Below are 7,755 nucleotides of genomic sequence, written 5' to 3'. Positions count from 1 at the left end.
AGCAGCATATTTACAACTGAAGAAAATCTGGAACTCAAAACAACTGTCAACCAACACCAAGGTCAGGATTTTCATTACAAATGTCAAGACAGTTCTACTGTATGGGGCGGAAACCTAAAGAATTACGAAAGCCATCATCCGGAAGATACAGGTGTTTATCAACAGTTGTCTACGCGTAATAACTCGGACCCGTTGGCTAGAAATTATTAGCAACAACCTACTTTGAGAAAGAACAAAGCAGATCCAGGAGGAGGAAGAAATCAGGAAGAAGTGCTAGAAGTGGATGAGACACTCAAATTCGTCACGAGACAAGCCTACACATGGAATCCTCAAGGTCAAAGGAGAAGACGAAGACCAAAGAGCACATAACGTCGAGTAACCGAGACGGACATGAGGAGAATGAGCAACATTTGGATGGAAGTGGAAAGGAGGGCCAAGGATAGAGTGGGTTGGAGAATGCTGGTCAGCGGCCTCTGCTCTATTTGCAGCGACAGGCGTAAGTAAGTAAGTAATAAACAACCGGATAAGTCGCAATACACAATATTTATTGTACTGTAAACTACATGAGTTGATTTTCCTTCTCCGAACGGTTAACGCTTGATACTAAGCATGCTACTCGGTACATTGTGGTAACAATCCCTTGACGGTCTATGCGGTAGAATCTGGATAAACTACATAACGGACAAATTGGTAACTGAACGGCTGAAACCGTGACATACAAAGCAGTCGTGTTCCACAAGTACAGAGATATTCAAGCAACAAAATTTCAGATCTAACATGGTACTGTCCGGATTTGATGTGCATGTTGTCATTTGATGAAGATACTATGAAAGTTCATAGAGTTTACGGAGACTAGACTACAGATTAAGCTCTCAAATGCGAGATGGAAGCTTCTGGGTTCGAATCCTGCGAGAGGGATTGTGGATGCGCACCGCTTAGGAGAAGCATATTAGGACGAATCGGACGGTGGTGGTGGTCTAGAATTAATTAATTCATAAACTCAACTGACAATCCCAATTGTTTGTACAAATGTATAAAAAGTACTTGTATTGTTGAGTTGACCATGATTCCTGACAATCGAAAGCAATTTAAATGATATTGTGTATTTCAGACAATATAAAAATTGAATGTGGCAATGTAATGAGAAATTTATCAATTAGTCAACAATTTTGATTCATAAAATACAGTATAATATAAAATTATTCGTTTTTCTTAGTTGTATGAATCTTCACAATGACGTTTCGTAGTGCAGTATATCAGTATCTTTTTAGTTCATGTGCATCCTGTGCAAAGTGCATTGATATAGCCGTTGATAACGAATACTTTTTAATAAAATACCGATCAGGTGGATTCTTAAACACCAACAGACGGTTTCAAACAACAAATGTAACTGAAAAACGTCCACCACGTCAAACGAGACAGTAGTTACATTGAGTTATTAGCCAAGTGTACAACGCAATGGCGTTCAAAGCAGAAGGCACTTTTGTAGAACCTAGGGTGGCTGTTAACTCCGAGTTGCGGAAACGTTTAAGTGACAGGCTATAAAAAGTTCAGAGTGATAAGGAAGCACTGCAATGCATCACGGCTCGACCACTGTTATTTCAACACTGCTTTGAACGTGAATCCAGCAATTCAAGTGGAGCTATGCATACCGTGCTTTTCGTTTCTACATATTTTTTGATTATTTCTTTGTATTAACGGAAGTGTTAGATCACAAATTGATCTTATCTATGACACCATTGAACACCAGAGAGCAAATTGTCTGTTTTATACCAATATGATAATTCAATAATACACTGCGGGATTTTCAATTTGCAGCATCCTGTCTAACGTCCAAACGCCTTAAGTTTCGAAAGCTGAGACGACATTTTACAGTGATAATGTCCAATTTTAACTAATTATATTTCAGAGCCTGAAATGGACGACTGTTTCACGTCAAACAACACTGCGATTCACCAGCCGCGTCTGACCCCTTAAGTGACAGTAATAGCGTCTTGAAGCTAAGTATCAGGGATCTCACGACTGTTATCGTACAACGGTAGATTGAATGTGATTCTTAACTTGTGTGTAAAAATATTTTCAGCTGAAAGTCGTCACTCAAGTGCTAATTATACTTTTACAAAACTATCCTTCGTCAATGATAAAACCTCGAATACAAATACACATTTCATTTGTTTACATTTGTGTACTTTTCGTTGTATGCCACTTTATTAGCTATTTAACGTGTCTACTGAATTAACTCACATGAAGATCAAACATTTCGGTACGAATTCTGAAAAGTTCCCATTAAATATAATCAAACGGAATTCATGCCTAATCCTGGTTTCTCATAACGGATTAAAAGTGTGATGTCTGTTGTGAGGCAGTGAGTCACTGAAGACAACGACGGTCGTTGGCGCAATGTTGTGAGTTGGATGGGCTTAGACACAAACACTGTTTAATGCCGGGTCAGTGGTCTAGAGGTTAAGTGATCGACCATGAATTCGAAAGTCCTTAGGTCGAGCGTGGCGCGCTCTATTGTGAATGCGCACTAATGAGGAGTTTTGTACTAGAACGAATCGTCCGTTCCGTGCTTCCATGTGTTCCATGGAGGTCTGGCTTTAGACTTATTTAGCTAATTGTTATTTTTGTTCGTCTTCCTCATTCATGGGATTGATTATTGCTAAAAAGTCCAAGGTTGATTAATATTTAATTCACAAAACAAAGTAAGTCTTTTACTAATTGTTGGCCTGATGCCCTATTTAAATATGAATGGACTGATATCAACAGTAAGAGAACAATAAATTATCGACTGAACCAATGACATATAAAATCCTAACGAGCAGTCTGGAATCCTTATCGGTCCTATCTGCTGTTTAGTCCTGACTATTCAGTCCAGAACACTAATCTCAGTCTCTGCCATATGAATCATATATTTCAAACATGCCGGAGTTATATACAAACCAAAAAACCACTTCAAGTTATAAAATAGAAAATAATATTTGTACAAGATCTAACCGAAAGCGGCTGTGAATGTGGTAGGCTGTAATCTATAGACTGAGCGTAACTTAATAACGGTAAATTGTATAATAATATCCGGTGGGTCGAAATTAGTCTTAAACTAAAAAGAACATGAATATACATAGTTCAGTTGCTTAACAATTACACAAGAAAAACATATGTATGATACTACTCCATAAACAGAGCCAAACGTTTACCATTCATATTCCTCGTTGAGATATAGCAGTTAATTTAAAGTGACATCACAATTAATAGTTCAATAAAATAATAATTGATTAATTTCATACGTTGCTCTTAAGTGCACATTTTACCATATTCACTACTTAACGAATTACATTAAATACGAGTGCTTCAATAGTAGATTTTTGTGTTGAGTAATATAAGTAATTTTAATTATTTTGAAGATGTGCAGCGTTAGTGGAGCCATCCGTTGGTTGAAAAGGACGATTCGGATGATCGAATATTTAAGATACCAGTTTTTGCCGTCTAGATATGTCAACAAGTAATCAAATTTTATTTGCATATCACGCGCGTCTTAAAAATGGCCGTAATTTTGTATTCGTTGTGATTATCCTTATTTTCGTGTACTTGTTGCGTTAAAAGGCATTCTTAGTCTACTTTAACTTGAAGTATTTCGATTAAGGTTTGAAATCTTGCTAAACTTTGTCATCTGATACTTTCTTTCTCATTGACTCTGGCATTTGTGTTCATATGGTGATTATGTTGTCTTTTAAACCGTAATCTGATTACAATGAATGGTAGTACTTATAAATGTAGATAGCTAAACTGGTAAACCCCGTAGAGGAAGGCATGCAGTTCGACGAGTGTAGAAAGTAGTTCCATAGGACGTGTACCCATTCAAGTCCCACCGCATACTGGAATATTAACTCGCATTGGCTCCGCATGTTTTGCTTTACAAAGGAGACGTTACTAATGCAGGTGGTTATGAGCCCATTAGCTTTGGCGAGTAAGAATAACGATGGTGGTTGCGCTGATTACACGAGTACTGACAGTGAAGAACTTGTCATCGTAGAACATACAAACGCTAAAGATTTAGGGATAGTCAAAGAATATATTCTTACCAGATCACTCTTAGGAGTTTTAGGTCCGAAAATTGGTTAGAATAGTTAAGTGGACCGATGAAAGTCTTAAACACCAACGATATAGACTACTTAATGTAATCCTAGGGTCGGAAAAACAACGTGATATTCTGTTAAGTAGCACTCGTAGTCACGGCAATACCGGTATTCGATTAAGACCTTATATGTCTCTTGGAGATAAAAGATAGAAGACAGCACTAGCCGAACTAGAAACTTGTCGACATAACGATGGAGAAAATCTCCGATTAGTGAGTTTTTGGACTGTCAGGTCTTGGAAGCGAATGTTATCAAGGCCTGTGTGGATAGGCTGTTTTGATAAGAAGTTTTATGTGCTAACGCTCGTAGTCTAAGAAATAAATTCTATGAACAAGAAGCATTAGTGGACAAATTACGGCCACTCATGGTAGCATTGACAGAAACTTGGTTAGTCCATGACTTAAATATTACCCTTGAATTGTCCAGATACCAATACCTAAGGAGTGACAGACATAGATGCAGAACAGTTGGTTTCCTATTTTACATAGCTTCTCTGCTATCAAATCCCATGATAGATGTACTTGTAAAGTCATTAGATTTGAATTGGCTATCGATGTGGTACATTTATACTTAGTGTCACCTATCGCGGCTTAGTCTGCTTAACTGATGACTTTATTTTAAAGCAAATTCTGCTATGGATTGCAGATAACAGATGCTTAATAATAGGAGACTTTAATGCCCCTGAAATTTGTTGGACAGAAATGAACATGGAGGGATCCATAAACTCCTTCGATAGTAGGATAACAATAACAAGACATACATTGGCACAGCATTTTTCCAAATCCACACGTTTTGGTGCAAACCAAGCTTCCTCTCTGTTGGACTTGATAATCACTCATGATACTGAGGATATTGCGAATATAAATATTCTTCCACCGTTAGTGATTAGAGATCATGCCTTTTTGTCATTCACGTTTAGAGCTAGTGAGATGATATATGATCAGGTTAAGCCTCGCACAACAGTAAACATTCAGCTATTGTATAATTAAGAATGCTCGTAAAGCGTTAGTAAGTGAGGCTAGACGATCATATGAAGAACAATTACTTAGGGATTGTAAGCACAACTACGTCAATTTAAAAACTTGATTCGTTTTGTATTGTATTAATATGCACATATGGTAATAAAAGACTGATGACATTAATGAGAAGATTCAAGTATAAAATACGCGCGTTTCGTCATTTTTGCATAGAATGCTCGTAAATCGGTGCAAAACCGAAGCAATCCGCACAGTATGCACACATGCCAATAAAGGACAGATGAATTTCAGTCTTAAACAACAATGGGAAGATTCAAGTTTACAATACTAAGTGAATTTAAACTTCACATCATTGCACAAATGGGTGGCCATCGGGACTCAGTAGCTAAGTATATAACGTGATGGTGTTTGACGCGAAAGGTACTAGGTTTCAGTCTGGGGGTGACGTTAACTCTGTGATGCAAGTATTTCCACCTTGATAGTCACAAATATGCCGAAACGTGCATCGTAGATCCCACTGCTAGCCACCATCCAATTTTTGTACTTATATATGTTTTATAAATGAAAAGGCGACAAAACTTTGATGAGTTCATTTTGTATTGCAATATTTAGTAATAGTGTCAGTTCTAATTAAAGTTATGAAAGGTCGAATGTATCAGAAAGAAAGGTTTTTAACCATGTAACGATAACTAAATAGAAATCCAGTTTTAATTTAACGGATGAATATTGATGTTATGAATTTCTATGATTTTTGGTGTTTAATTTATACTGCTACTATATGTTATATTCAGTGAAAATTTGTGAATTACGTGCTCAGAATAAGATCAAAGAGAAGGTTCACGCCATCATAAGCAGCTCTGTAATAAGTGTCCAACGTTACTTTGAAATAAATAAGTGCACAGATCACAAAATATTTCATTACGCCTCCCGGACAACTTAATGTCAACCGACCTAGCGGATATATTAGAGCAACTATCCCACAACCAATTTTGATCACGGTTATTTTTGTCTAAGTCCCTTCTTTGACATACCTAAAATACAATGTTATTTGAATAGTAACAGTTTGTCTGCTTTTTTGTACTGTTATCATCACCAGATCACATGACAATCCAACAACACAACAAGATTAAGATGAAGAACTGTCCTGATTTTATTTATCTTAATAATACTTTGTGTGTTCTTAATTAAACTTTGTCCGCGTTAGCCTGCTGGATTCGAAAAATCAATTTCTGTTATTCGTCTGCATTTGAACAATAGATTGAGTATGAAGTGATGGGAAGAAGCAAACATTCAAGCGTAAGAGAAAGGAATACTTGAATCCTACAACCAATAGCTTAATTTCAACTCACATAACATCTTTTTGGTTGAGATCATGAATTAATTGATGTTAGACCACCGTTGGAAACCTGGAAGCACTGGACTGCTGTTTCTTCCTACTATGGGACTCCTCAGCAGTGCGCATCCACGATCCCGCAACCCGCGGGATTCGAGCCCAGGACCTACTGGCTTCGCGCCTGAGCACTTAACCATTAGACCACTGAGCCGGCATCCAATGGTGTTAGTGTCAAACATCATCACATAACATCGACTGACTTGTGGTCTAATGATTAGGCATACCAACATCACAACAGGAATAAAACGCAGAACTGTCTTAATTTTATTTATCCTAATTATACTGTCTGCAATAAAATTTCTGAGCAAATAATCATTGCGATATATGGGGTTTACTGAAAACTCTGTGTTTATTGTTACATTCAGAGCCGATTTTGAGTGTGTACGTTGACAACTATTGCCTAAACTCCCTGTTCTTTCATTTTCGTAGGCTGGTGTGGGTCGACTGGAAGAGGTGCGGGTAAATAAAATCAAGACAGTTCTGCATTTCAATCCTGTTGTGATGTTGGTTTGCTTCATCACGAGACCACGGGCTATTAGGTGTTATGTGAGTTGATTATATGCAATTGCATGTAGGATTCAAGTATTTGTTTCTCTTTCATATTTTCGCAGGTCGAACAACTTCTGAGCTCGTCTTCACGAGTTTCCGTGAATGACTTGGATGTAAAGAATGTGCAATACTCAAGAGATAATCTTCGTGTCATATAGGGAATCGTGGTCACACCACGCCATCACAATCGTCCTTCAAAATCGATCTTGAATTCTAGCCACTGTTCTCCAAAGGAGCACAAACCAATATATTATAGATTAGATTGATGTCGCCAAGTCACCGTCTTCAAGTTGAACTCTGTGTACGAAAGCATAATTGATTGAGCCTCATTCTATCTAAATTTACTACTCGACCGAATGTTTATCAGTACTCTTCATCATTATTTCTGAAATTTCCCACCAATTTCAGATGAAAGCAGCCTAAGGCTCCTTCGAGGTAGTTGAGTAAGACACTTCGTGAAAACGAGAATTCCTTACACCAAATTGTCATTATTTCATATGTCTGTCAGTGTCTGTTGTTAAAATAATCATATGGTTGATAAGTCGTTGAAGAATCGATCTGTCCATTCCATGATTCCCTTTCTTAGTCCTACTTGATTTCAGCTTTTGTGCATTTTAGTTGAACATTACGGAAGCAGAAAATATGGATTAATTTTACAATTTTACTTTTCACCTATCCAAAGGACAAACCTTAAAACCAA

This window comes from Schistosoma haematobium, assembly GCF_000699445.3.
Source record: "Schistosoma haematobium chromosome Unknown HiC_scaffold_251, whole genome shotgun sequence".
NCBI lineage: Eukaryota > Metazoa > Platyhelminthes > Trematoda > Strigeidida > Schistosomatidae > Schistosoma > Schistosoma haematobium.
Note: the sequence above shows the minus strand (reverse complement) of the source record.